Genomic DNA, 13,671 nt, shown 5'->3' with positions numbered 1-13,671 from the left:
CCACATAAAGGCCAGGTTTCTCCTCCACCTGGAAGTGATTCTGCTTCTCCTAAGTCCTCTCTTATCCAACCTAAACTCCTGCCATTTGGTTCTACTTTTTTACAGGACTTTTCTTGTGTTTTTTTTTTTTTTTCACTATTTTGATTGATTGATAGATTGATAGACCTATTCAAGGTGTATCCAGAATTGAGTTTGTAGTTCTAGCCAGTATCCTTGGCTGTGTTCTAACATTCTTACCAAGGGTTTAAATAAAGCTTATTCATGGCTGTGGCCAAGATGCAGAAGGTTCTGGGCAGTATGAATAATCACGAGAAGCTCTTAGATCTCAACTGAACAGAGATCAATGTCACGTTAATGCCCGACTCTAGCTGTCATTGCTGAGGTCTGCATAATCTCCCTCCTGCACTTGGCCTCCCAGTCCCCAAAGATCCAGCCTCTCCAATGCCAGGTGATACTTTAAAAAGGCAAATCTGATTTCTTCAAACCTTTTCTTGGCTCCTCCTTGTGGACGGGAGAGAATTAAACCTCTTCACCGTGGTCTATCTAGACCATCAGGACCTGATGTGATTCTCTCTCCTCCCCTTGCTGATACTTCACTCTCCAGAAACATTGACCTGCTTGAATTCCCACCCTCTCCCTGCCTGTTGTCTATTTGTCCATTTCTCACCTCCTCCAGCCTCTTCCTCCTCCCAGCCTGGCAAACTTCTTATCCTTCTTTTTCTTTTTCTTTTTTTCAAAAAAATTTTTTTAACATTTACTTAATTTTGAGAGAGAGACAGAGAGAGAGAGAGATCAGGGGAGGAGCAGAGAGAGGGAGACACAGAATCCGAAGAAGGCTCCAGGCTCTGAGCTGTTGGCACAGAGCTCAATGCGGGGCCCGAACTCATGAACCATGAGATCGTGACCTGAGCTGAAGTCGGCCGCTTAACCAACCTAGCCACCCAGGTGCCCCTCCTTATCCTTCTAACAAGAGGCCCACCTGTACCTGTTAGTCTGGGCTGGGGCTCCCCTTCTCCCAGCCCACAATACCCTGTGCATCTTTCTGTTACTGGACTTAGTACATTGTATTTTATTTCTGTATTCATGTTGTCTTTTGTAGTCGAATATGGGACTTCTGGGGACAGCAACCATGCCTTATATTTCTGTATTCTCAGTATCTTAGCAAAGGACTTCACATGTATTAGGTGCTCCATGAATGTTTACTTGTTTAACAAGTGAATCTGGGGAACTTCATTAATAAATAACCTGAAGATAAATTTATTCAACCAGTTAACTAATAGATCTAGCTCAGACCTGGTTCAGCTACACATTCATGCCACTCTACAGCTGAGTGATTTTCAGCAGGTCATTTTAACCCTTTAGACTTTCATGCTTAGGTTACTTACCTCTTGCTGTGAATCAGTTCACCCCGATATTTATTAGTTTGAAGACAAAATTTATTGGCTCAACTGTTTAAACTGAACTCACCTGGGCGGGTCTTTTGGTGGGTGCCCTGATGTGCCTGTAGTCAGGTAGCAGGCCCACAAAAATGTCAGATTCCCTGATCTGCACCCAGGAGCAGGAGATTCCCTGCCTTCCTCCCTGCTCAGTCCCTGCCCTGGAGTGGGGAAGGGGGAGCACTGAGTAACCAACAAGTAGAGAATGCGGTCGGCTGATGGGAGGGGCTCTCCGTTCCCTCCTCTTACCTCTGCCAGGTTGGTATTGGGATTTCAGTTGCTCCTCTCAGGAGGAAATGGGAATACCAAATAAAGATACCAATAAAGCCCCAAGTGGGGCTCCACCTCATGTCTTCTGACTTAAAATGAGATACCGTTTCTACACCACCGTCACTCCTGTGCTTTGTTTGAGACTCCTTGTGGTACGTCAGCCTTCATCTGCTTGAAACCGGGCATTTTGTCCCATAAGCACAGAATTAGATGAGTGGTTCTCAGCCTTTTTGTGTTTGTTTCTTGTCACCAGTAAAAAACTTGGGTCCCTCCCTGATTGGGGGGAAAAGCCCCCCTGTTAAGAGAAGAGTATTCGCATGATTACAGACAGTCAAATGTGCTGCCTCTCAATTATGGCTCATGTTAAAGCCATAAAAATGTTTTGTGTTGCTGGGTGTAAATATTATCGCTGTTGCTTCGCTACAAATCAAATAATTCCAGTAGTTGCCGAACAGCTTTGCTACAAATCAAATGATTCCAGTAGTTGCCGAAACCCTAAGGAATCCCATTGAGTGTAAACTTTTACTCCTACAGTAACTGCGCAGCACAAAGATGTTACATTTAAAAATAGCAATAGATTTATAATTGGCTGCCAATGGCATGCCGTGCTTTGGTGGCGGCCTGGGGATTTGAGAAGAAAGCAAATTCTTAGTATGCGTTAGGAAAATTCTACACCCCACGTCAGTGAGGACTTGATCTTCACCCAGATGACCACTTAAATCCCTCCCATCCTTGAAAGTCTACAATGAGAATGTCTGTGGATTGATGTGCTGGTGATAATGACTGGAGATATCAAGACAAAAGGACTTTTGAAAGACTTTCAGCTCAGAAAGTCCAGCTATAAATAGCTTCACTGCTTCCGAAGCACGTTATGGGGATTAACCAATACATGGTTATAAAATACTTTGGCAAATGAAGTCCCTTTCTAGTGTTAATAATAATGTAATAATAGTGGTGTAGGATGCTTCTTTTGGCTTTCTCTGTTAATTACAGCAATTAGATTTATTTTCCAGACAAGACTTTCAGCAAATTTTCATTTAAGGCTTGCTTTGTTACATCAAATCAATTTTACTTCTGCAGTATGCCTGGTGACAGTTGACATAGTAGATTTTAAAAGAGAGTAAAAGAGTGATATAGGCACTCCTATATACTCCTACCAGAACCAGAAATTGCTATAACCTTTTTGGAAAGAAATTTTATGGTGTTATGCCCAAGACCTTGACCCTATATGACGACTTCAGAGACTCTGTCTTAAGAGGATAATCCTGGGCGGCCTGGATGACTCAATTGGTTAAGCATCCAACTCTTGATCTCAGCTCAAGTCATGATCTTACAGTTCATGAGTTTGAGCCCTGCATCAGGCTCTGCTCTGACAGCACAGAGCTTGCTTGGGATTCTCTCTCCCTCTCTCTCTTTCCCTCCTTCCCTCCCTCTCAAAAATAAATATTTAAGGGGCACCTGGGTGTCTCAGTCAGTTGAGCGTCTGACTTCGGCTTAGGTCATTATCTCACAGTTTGTGAGTTTGAGCCCCGCATCAGGCTCTGTGCTGACAGCTCAGAGCCTGGAACCTGCTTCGGATTCTGTCTCTGTCTCTGTCTCTGTCTCTGTCTCTCTCTCTCTCTCTCTGCCCTTCCCCTGCTCGCTCTCTCTCTCTCTCTCTTTTTCAAAAATAAACATTTAAAAAAATCAAAATATTTTAAAAAATCTTTAAAAAAAAAGGATAATCCTGATTGTAGAAAACACTTTTATGACATACTGCTTATAATGATAAAAATTTGAATCATACTCGGATGCTTGGGTGGCTTAGTTAAGCATGCAACCTCGGCTCAGGTCATGATCTCACAATTTGTGAGTTTGAGCCTCGCGTTGGGCTCTGTGCTGACAGCTCAGAGCCTGGAGCCTGCTTCAGATTCTGTGCTCCTCTCTCTGCTCCTCCCCCACTCATGCTCTGTCTCTGTCTCTCTCTCAAAAATAACTAAACACTAAATTTTTTTTTTAATTTGAATCATTCTTAAAAACAATAAGACTAAATAGTGGATCACTCTTTTATATAGTAACTCATGTTCTCAGTTGGTGGACAAATTGTATTTTATGATATAAAATAAGTGATAACACAGTTCAAAACATGTGCATAATATCATTCTGCTGTATAAATACAAGCACATATGTGTCACATGTGTGCAGATGTGCACAAATATTCTCAAAACACTGGTAGGAGAAAGACTAGCAGAGACTTTGTTTAAAAAATGGAATTTTTCATGTGTTTGGAGAGGTAGAAATAAAGGTGATATTGTTTTTGTTTTCTCTTTACGTGTATTTTGGGTCATCTCATTGTGCAAAGAAAAAAGGTGGATGAGAAAGAATGAATACAAAATACATGTGAACAAGGGTTTATCTCATAGAGAATAGCACGATATGTGTCCGTGGAAGGGCTTTTAAAGGAAATTGGGGGACGACCTGTAACTCCAATCCCATTTGCAAATAAACTGCGAAGTGTAGCTGTTCTTCAAGGAAGCAAAGCTTTTAGTGAGCAGAGCGAAAAAAAATTACTTAGTAGCTAAGTGTTTACCTCCTGGGCAGGAAGGTGGGCCAGCTTGTAAAAATTTAATATTTGTTTGCTGGAATGATCTACTGATTCTTACACTGTATAGTCCCGTTGGCAGGAAGAAGCTGGGTGATTTCCCTTACTTTGCATATCAAGCAGCTGGATTTTTGTTTTTGTTTTGTTTTTTGTTTTTTTTTTAACTTCACTCGTGCCCCTGAAGAACATGGAGGGTAAAACAGCCTATTTGTGCCAAGTATCCGTCTCTAATTGTGTTATTGCTTATTCGGGCTTAAGCTTATTATACAAGTAGAGTCTGGCTTGTGAAGGGAAGAACCTAGGATTTGAATAAAACAAACAAAGTAGGTTCTGATTTTGGTCTTGCCATCTATGAGCCAGGTGACCCTAGTGAAGTCTCTGTACTTCTTAGAGCTTTGGCTTGTTCTGTAACCTTTCTTACAGCCCTGCTTGACTGTCAACAGAGATAATCTATGTGAAACATTTCTGTATTTTTTTTTTTTTTTTTGAGAGACAGAGAGAGAGAGCATGGGAGCTGGGGAGAGGGACAGAACGCGAGAGAGGGAGAACCCTAAGCTCAGATGGAGCCCGGCATGGGGCTCGATCCCACGACACTGGGATCATGACTTGAGCTGAAATCAAGAGATGGGCACTTAACCACTGAGCCACTCAGGCACCCCTGTATTCTGTTTATTGAACAAATATAAATGTAGCTCTCACTCTGTATCAGGCTCTGCTCTAAGTGTTTTTCAGATATTAATGCATTTAATGCTCCTGTGACTCCAGGAGGTGGGTACTATTATCACCCCCTTTTAGAGATGAGGAAGCTGAGAATTCATGTTAAGTCCTAGCTCAGAGTCGCAGGATGCTCAGATATGGGTTGGTACCCAGTCAGTCTAGCTTCAGAGTCTGAGCCCTCAACTGGGGGTGGCGGGGGGGTGGGGTGGGGTGGGGTGGTTACTATTTTGAATATCATTATTCTTTCTGTTTTTAATCATCATTTTGGGTGACCTTGTGGACATTGTTATTGCTACTATGATCTCTGTAATCACCCCTTCATCCCTCCACTGAAGTATGTATTTTTGAGGTGCTGAGTATAAAATAAATAGTGGTTTTAAAGGCTTGGACATTAGTGTTCTTGTAAAACTTAAGAAAAAAAGCACGGAGGAAAGGAAGTAGTAACTGTGAGGTGATAGTTAACTTAATTAGCTTGATTGTGGTGATTATTTCACATTCCACACATATGTAAAACATCACCTTAAACGTTCGTAATATATTTAATGTATACCTTAAATATATACAGTTTTTGTCACTCAACCTCAGTAAACCTAGGGAAAAGAGAAAGTGCTATGGTCATGTGATATCTTCGAACAGGTAGGATACCTATGCTATTTGGTCATGCACATACATGTAAAGCCAAAGAAAAGTGATATGTGTAGTTCAGATACCAGGCATCACATAGGCCATTGTATTTGACCTTCATCCCAACCCGGTACGGTAGATGCCACTGCCCCCACAAATGGATGAGGAAACTGGGGCTCACAGAGGTTAAATAGCTTGTTCAAGGTCACAGGTGAATAAATGATGCTCCTGGGATTCTAACCTTGGTTGTGCCAAAGCCTGGAATCCATGAGGCCTTTTTGTTTGTTTGTTTTTGGAAAGTTGCTCTGTATTTCTCCCACGGAGAGCTCTTCTGATGTGATGCTGACTTGCCCTTGAACCCTCCCACACGATCAATGCTACCTCTCTTCCTTCTAACTGGGAACGCACACCGAGAAACCCTCATTCTGGCGGCTGTGTTTTTCTGCAATAAGTTGTATTAAATCTCCAAGTGTAACAGATTCACTGAGCATTGGAGCCGCTGTCACAGGCTCTTTCTTTTTCTAAAAATTGCCATTCCATTGTAAACTTAATAATTAAGGATTATTTCAGCTCAGATGTCCCTGTGTATTTTAATAAAAGCAGACCCTAGATTGCCTTGTAGGGGCTGTGGCACATTCCTGACAAGATAAGAAAGGAAAGGCAGGGAGAAAGCTGGGGTTTAATCATCTTTGCTCTTTGTATTACCATATTTACGGCATCCCAACCTGGACCAGGGGAGCAGTTAAGGAAATCAGAGGCGGCAGGAGCATTGCTCATTATAAGCGAAGTCCGCAGGCTCTGCTGCAGATAAAACATGCACTTGCTTCTTTCTTTGTTGTCAAAGCGTGATCTGGTCTGAATATAGACCAGACTTAATGTCTGTGTCGTTCAGGCCCCGGCAAGCTACATGGGACCCGTTCTATATTAAGATATTCTGGCCTGTTCACATAGAAGCCTTTTCTCATGGGCTCAAAGCAATGCTCCCCAAATGCATATATAATTGGCGGCTGGTATAAAAGGCTGTTTTTGATGTTGTACAGAAATAAAATTAAATAACAATGAATCATCTATCGAGGAAATTATCTTTGTGTGTGTGTGTGTGTGCGTGTGAATAGTAAGAAATTCTGGATAAGTGCTTATCCTTCCCTTGGTAAAGTTCTGTTGGTGTGAATGTGTCGTTAACATCTGTCTAACTCTTGCTAATCTCCCACTGAACAAAAGAGAATAGGTGGCAGGCTCTCGGCCTTTGGCTGATTTTGGAATTTGAAGGCGCCGTATCATTAAAACTATTCCTTGGGGCACCCGGGTGGCTCAGTCGGTTAAGTGTCCCACTTGGGCTCAGATCATGATCTCCTGGTTCATGGGTTCGAGCCCCGCGTCGGGCTCTGTGCTGACAGCTCGGAGCCTGGAGCCTGCTTCAGATTCTGTGTGTGTCTCTCTCTGCCCCTCCCCTGCGTGTGCTCCGTCTCTGTGTCTCTCAAAAATAAACATTAAACACACACACATACACACAACGAATTCACGCCTTCCTGAGCTAGGAGCTGAAAGTAAAGTAAGACTCAGAAGTCACACCTGGAGATTGAAATGCCACCTTTATTGCAGTTTGCTGTGGGCTGTGGGATGTTCTTTCAAATGTGGGCACAATTGGGCTCTTTTTTGTCCCGACCAGTTGAGTTTACCTCCCAGTCAGAGGCTGGCCTTCCCCATGTGGCGGACCGTTTATTGTACAACATAGCTCCCTGAGGAAGGAAGCCAGAGACCGCCGAGCGGACCGGGTCTACTTTCCTCCCCCAAACCCACAGGTCACATCCCATCACAAGCAAATGAATAAGTATTGGGATTTGATTCACATACTGTAGCGTTCACTCCTTAAATGTGTACAGCCTGCTTGTTGGTTTTTAATATTCAGAGTTGTCCATCCATCGCTGCTTCCTAATATTAGACCATTTCTACACCCTCAGAAGCCCTTGTACCCATGCAGAGTCTTGCCCTGTTTCCCCTTCTTCCATCCCCCAGCGGCCACTTGTCTTTCTGTTCCCGTGGATGTGTTTGTTCTGGACGTTTTGTAGAAATGGGACCTTCTACTATTTAGTCTTTCCTGAGTGGCTTGTTTCCCTTGGCATCATGTTTCCATCCGTGTTGTGGCATGTGTCTGTGCTTTATTGCGCTTCATTGCCAGTAACATTCCACTGCATGGCTCGAGCACGTTTTGTTTGTCGCTCATCACTTGGTGGCCATCAAGGTTGTTTCCGCTTCGTGACTGTTACGGATAATGCTACTGCAAAGGTTTGTGTGCAAGCTTTTGTGTGAACACGGGTTTTGTGTATAACTAGGACTAGGACTGCTGTGGAGCTCAGCGGCGGTAACTTTATGCTTAATTTTTAGAGATACTCCAAGAACCTGTGTCCAAAGCAGCTACACCATCGCTCACTAATACCATCTCTCTACTAACAAATAAGGGTTCCAGTCTCCCCACATCCTCACCGACGCTTGTTATTGTCCTTTTTTTTTTCATTATTATTGTTTGAGCCATGTTAGTGGCTGTGAACTGGTATTTTGTGGTTTTGATTGCCATCTCCTGGTGACTGACGATGTGGAGTATCTTTCCTTGTGCTCGTTGGCCATCATATCTCCTCTGTGAGAAATAGCTGTTCAGATCCTTCACTCAGTTTTTGATCAGCTTGCTTAGTGTTTGAGTTGTAAAAGATCTTTATATATTATGACTACAGGTCCTTTATGAAAAGCTTTGCAAATTTTTACTCCCATTCTGAGATTATCTTTTCTAGTTTCTTGGTGGTGTCCTTTGAAACACAGATGTTTTAAATTCTGACGAAAACGAGTTCATTTTTTCTTTTGTTGATTGTGCTTTGGATTTTGTGTCAAAGAAACCATTCCCTGGAACGCCTGGGTGGCTCAGTCTGTTAAGCATCCAGCTCTTGATTTTGGCTCAGGTCAAGATCTTGTGATTTGCGAGGTTGAGCCCCAATCCAATCCTGCTCGGGATTCTGTCTCTCTCCCTCTCTCACTGCCCCTCTCCTGCTTGTGCTCTGTCTCTGTCTCTCAAAATAAATAAATAAACATGACGGGCGCCTGGGTGGCTCAGTCGAGTGGGCGTCCGACTTCGGCTCAGGTCATGATCTCACAGTTTGTGAGCTCGAGCCCCGCATTGGGCTCTGTGCTGAGAGTTCAGAGCCTGGAGCCTGCTTCAGATTCTGTGTCTCCCTCTCTCTCTGCCCCCTCCCCTGCTCATGCTCTGTCTCTCTCTGTCTCAAAAATAAATAAAAACATAAAAAAAAATTTTCAAAATAAATAAATAAACATGAAAACAAAATTAAAAAAAGAAAAAGAAACCATTCTATAACCCAATGCTAAAAGATTTACTCCATCATTTTCTTGTAAGTGGCTCTACTTGTAACATCCAGGTAACTGTGTCAAACTGTGAGAACATTTGGATCTCTTTGGTAATTATTGTCTGTTTATTTATTCTTTCAATAAACAGGTACTGGATGTTACATCTACAAGGGGCTATTGAAACTCTGAGGATAAGATTATTCACAAAATACAATCCCAGTGCCTAGACTCCATCTAGCAGGAAACAGAGAAGTGAGTGTCAGTAGATTATTGCGGTCACATGTGTTTTGAGCCCCGGCGTCCATGAGAAGCACAAAGAAGGGCATCTGATCTAGTGGAATAGCTTCCCCGGAGCAGTGGTGCTGAAACTTGACCACAGAAGGCTAGAAGCGCAGGTAGGGAGGGAACATGAACGCGGTTAAGGAAGAGAGACAGCAAGCACACAAGCCTGCAGGAAAATGTGATTAATCTGTACCCACAACTAGGCACTTGCTTAGCACTGGGTTTGTAGAGAGAGAAAATGAGGGCGGTGTGTTGTGAAATAGCGAAACTCCACCCTACACAGCTCACATTCTAGTGGGTGGGCAGGAGGTAGACCTGAAGATGAATGCAGAGATTTCCAGTGCTAAGCAGTGCTAGGAAGATGGGGCGCTTGGGTGGCTCAGTCGGTTAGGCACCCTACTTCAGTTCAGGCTGTGATCTCACAGTTTGTGAGTTCGAGCCCTGCATCGGGCTCTGTGCTGACAGCTCAGAGCCTGGAACATGCTTGGGATTCTGTGTCACCCTCTCTCCCTGCCCCTCCCCTGCTCATACTTTGTCTCTCTGTCTCTCAAAAATAAAACATTAAAAAAAGTTTTTATTTATTTATTTATTTATTTATTTTTTATTTATTTATTTTTTTTTAAATTTTTTCTTTTTTCAACGTTTATTTATTTTTGGGACAGAGAGAGACAGAGCATGAACGGGGGAGGGGCAGAGAGAGAGGGAGACACAGAATCGGAAACAGGCTCCAGGCTCTGAGCCATCAGCCCAGAGCCCGACGCGGGGCTCGAACTCCTGGACCGCGAGATCGTGACCTGGCTGAAGTCGGACGCTTAACCGACTGCGCCACCCAGGCGCCCCAAAAAGTTTTTAAACAATAAAAATAAAAGGAAGTGCTAGGAAGAAGCAAGGTGGTGGAGAGCCATAGGGGAGGGAGGGGGCACTTTGGAGGGAATGGCCATGAAGGGCCTCCCTGAGCAGGTCACTCTTTATTCCTGAAGAGGGAGAGGAATTGGTCACATGCAGGTCTGGGCAAGAGAATGATTGGAATGCAGGTTTGAGGAGGGAGTAGGAAGATGTGAGCTTGGAGAGGTGGACAGGGTGAGATTATCAAAGGTCCTGCTGGCTCCAAGCAGGAGGCTGGACGCGACTCATCGTACAGTGAGCAGGGGGTTGTGTGATCATTTTGGAGGGAGTTGAGGGCTTACAGGACAGAGGATCTGTTGGAGGGAACCAGCACAGAGACCCTATGAGAGAAGGGGTGAATATATTGATGAGATCTCACCAAAGAGCAGACAGGCTAATAAATGCTAATGTGTGTTAAGTCCTTACTCCTTGTGGGTCACTGTTCTAAGTGCTTCATACATTTTAAGTCAATCTGATAATAACAACCCGAGAAGCTGAGACTCTAAGACTAAGTGGCTTGCTCAACTTCATATCATTACCTTGTGACAAACCATGATAAGAAGCAGCCAGGCAATTTGGCTGTAGAGATCTGGCTCCTGACCACTGGGCTGAGCTGCCTCTCAGGGCATGGAATTGATAGGGGGTGTGGGAGATGGGCCGGGAAGGAGCCCAAGCAGTACTCCCATGTTGAATGATGTGCCTTTAGCCCCGGCCGGGAATCCCAGAAGACAGACATGTATAAGAGGCCCCTATTTAATATGCCCGGTGTCGTTCTGAGAGCTAGGCTGCACCATGGATCACAGCCAAACGTCTGTCCGCATGGAGCTTACATTCTTGAGGGAAGACGGGTACTAAACAGTCTGCAAAACTCGTAGTAACCTGGTATTAGGAGGGTTGTAATTAGGCCATCTTGATTCTGAGTGGTCTGTGGGCATGAAGGTGGGACCGTCTAGTGGATGGTTGCATTTATAGATTAAAGCTCAAGGGAAACATTCTGGTTTACACAGAAACTTGAAACAAAGTGGTCTGGGCAGTGTTTTCACATGCTTGTCCTGTGGCTGCCGAGAGGTGAGGTTGACAGGACCCACATTCTCACGGTGGTGTGGAAGGCGGAGCTCAGTAGAGCCTTTCCAGGCATTCTGCCTCCAGGGAGTGAGACCAGGCTGCTGGTGAGCTGTGTTGGATTGCGGAGATCGTCAGCAAAATGCCAGGTCCTCCATGGTCCCCTGGCCTGGGGACCCTGGTGTGCCCTCTGATTAAACATTTTCATAGTCTTCTAATGAGGCACATGGACCCCTTTGGCCAAGCAAACAGCTAGTTTTGCCCTAAAGATGAGCTAAGCGTCTCTCTGGATTGATTCTTCATTCTGGGGAGATACTTGGAATAGACCAGAGTGAGAGCTTGTAAGGGGAAGGCCTCACACAAGCGCCCTCCGTGCCCTCTGTGGGCCTATTGCTCTTTCCATGCTGGTGCGTCCTCTGCTCTGTTGCCAGATTAACGTCCCGAATTACAGCTTTGATCTCCTTCCTGCTCGGCACCCAAGTCTTGTCTGGATCTCTTTCTCTTAGAGAATGAAAGTCATGGATCTTAAGAGGTCACACACGCTGGCTCAGCCTTCCGTTAGGACTTTTCATTTTTTCTTTTTATCCTCCCTATTCCTGGCATGCAGGAGGTGTCCACCAAATGCAGCAGTGTGGTCAACCCAGATAAAACTGTTGTTCCGTCATAGACATGCTGTGTACTTCCCTGCCTCTGTCCCTTTCCTGATTCTGTCACCCCTGCAGAACGCCTTCATCCTCCCATCTTTTCTTACCTGAATGTCTGGTTTAACAGCCACGCAGTCCACGCAAACATCCTAGATTCTCCACCGTGGAGAAGTAGCCTCTTCCACTCCTGTAGCTTTTCTGTGTCTCCTTGCCGAGCCATCCCGTACAGTTGCACAGTTGCTCACCACCCAACTCTAAGGGTACCCTTCACTTACTGTCCGTTCAAATGTCTTCCCGGGAGGTGTGCAGTTCCCAAACTTAGCAGTTGTGTGAGGTAGCCCCGTGTTCCAGCCCACCCGTGTTCCAATGTTTATTTAGTTATCTGCGTCCTCTCTGTCTCTGTTTCTGCCAGCCTGATAGCTTCCCGAAGAGAGGAGAGTTCCAGTTCCTGAGTCACCTAAATCCCTGTTATGCCTTACTTGTACTTACTGCTTGACAGCTCTTTGTTGCATGTTTATTCATTCAACTCATTTTGGGGTTTATGGATGGAGGAACTAACTGAAATTACTTCATTTGAAAAGTGATGTAAAGCAGTAGAGAAAATAAGTTCCCTGAGTTAACACTGGTAATGGTGGCCCCATCCACTCAGGGTGTTATAACAAAATACCACAGACGGGGTAGGGCTCATAGACAACAGATGTTGATTCCTCTCAGTCCTGGAGGCTGGGAATCCAGGGTCAGGCACCAGCGTGGTCTGGCTCTGGGGGGAGCCTGCCTTCCTGCTTTTTGGTTACAGGTTGCTGACTTCTGTCTGCATCCTATGATGGAAGGAGAGGGGGAGCTCTCTGGGGCCTCTTTTCTAAGGGCGCTAATCCCTTTCAGTGGGGCTCTACCCTCACCTGCTTTGGGAGTAGGGCCCAAAGGCCCCACGTCTTGACACCTTCACCTTAGGGGCTAGGGTTTGACACAGGAATTTGAGCAGGCAGGGCACCAACATTCAGACCATACCAGGGGTTAACATACGTTGAAATCTTACACACCAGGCACTTTGCTAAACACCTTATATATACATTATGCTGGGTCACGTGGGTGACTCAGTCAGTTAAGCATCCGACTTCAGCTCAGGTCACGATCTTGTGGTTCATGAGTTTGAACCCCGTGTCAGGCTCTGTGCTGACAGCTCAGAGCCTGGAGCTTGCTGCGGATTCTTCGTTTCCCTCTCTCTGCCCCTCCCCCACTCATTCTCTCTCCCTCTCCCTCTCTCTCTCCCTCTCTCTCTCTCTCTCTTTCTCTCTGTCTCAAAAATAAATAAACATTAAAAAAATTATATACATTATGTCACTTAGTCTGCACAGTGCGGTATTGTTTACTTACCATTACCATTCTTGATTTGGAGATGAATAGATTGATGCCTAGAAAGATGAAGTGATGTGCTTCTGGGCCTTCAGTTAGCAGTTCGTGAAGCCAGGGCTCCACTCCAGACATTCTGGAGCAGAGCCCCCAGCTCTGAAGCATTGATGTAGACTGCCATTGACTGTTGTTACCATTCTTACGGTAAAGTTAATGGTGGCCTAGAAGGAGGGACGTTGGCTTTCTTTTCCTGTTGCACAAGTGTTTGTTGAGCCCCTGTTATGTGCCAGGCTTTCTGCAGGGCGCTGGAGATGGAGGTGAAAACATGGTTTCTGTCCTTGGGGGCCTCGTAGTAGAGACAAGGAGCCACATGTTTGAGTAAGTATCGTAGTGCCGTGCTAGGAATGGTAGTCATGTTTTTCGTATGAGATGCCAAGTTAGCAGGAAAAAGGACAAGGGAGGGCTTATA

The 13,671-nt window shown here is 44.8% G+C and overlaps 1 protein-coding gene across 2 annotated transcripts in view; it reads left to right on the top strand.

Annotated features, from left to right (window-relative positions):
• Nucleotides 1–13,671, top strand: part of LARGE1 (LARGE xylosyl- and glucuronyltransferase 1) — a 398,411-nt gene that overhangs the window by 119,649 nt on the left and 265,091 nt on the right. The window lies entirely within an intron of this gene.

This window comes from Lynx rufus, unplaced genomic scaffold (assembly GCF_022079265.1).
Source record: "Lynx rufus isolate CCGP_SWC_20201006 ecotype Redwood Valley unplaced genomic scaffold, mLynRuf1.p SCAF_7, whole genome shotgun sequence".
Taxonomy (NCBI): Eukaryota; Metazoa; Chordata; class Mammalia; order Carnivora; family Felidae; genus Lynx; species Lynx rufus.
The sequence above is the reverse complement of the archived record's forward strand: the minus strand, read 5'-3'. Positions and strand labels throughout refer to the sequence as shown.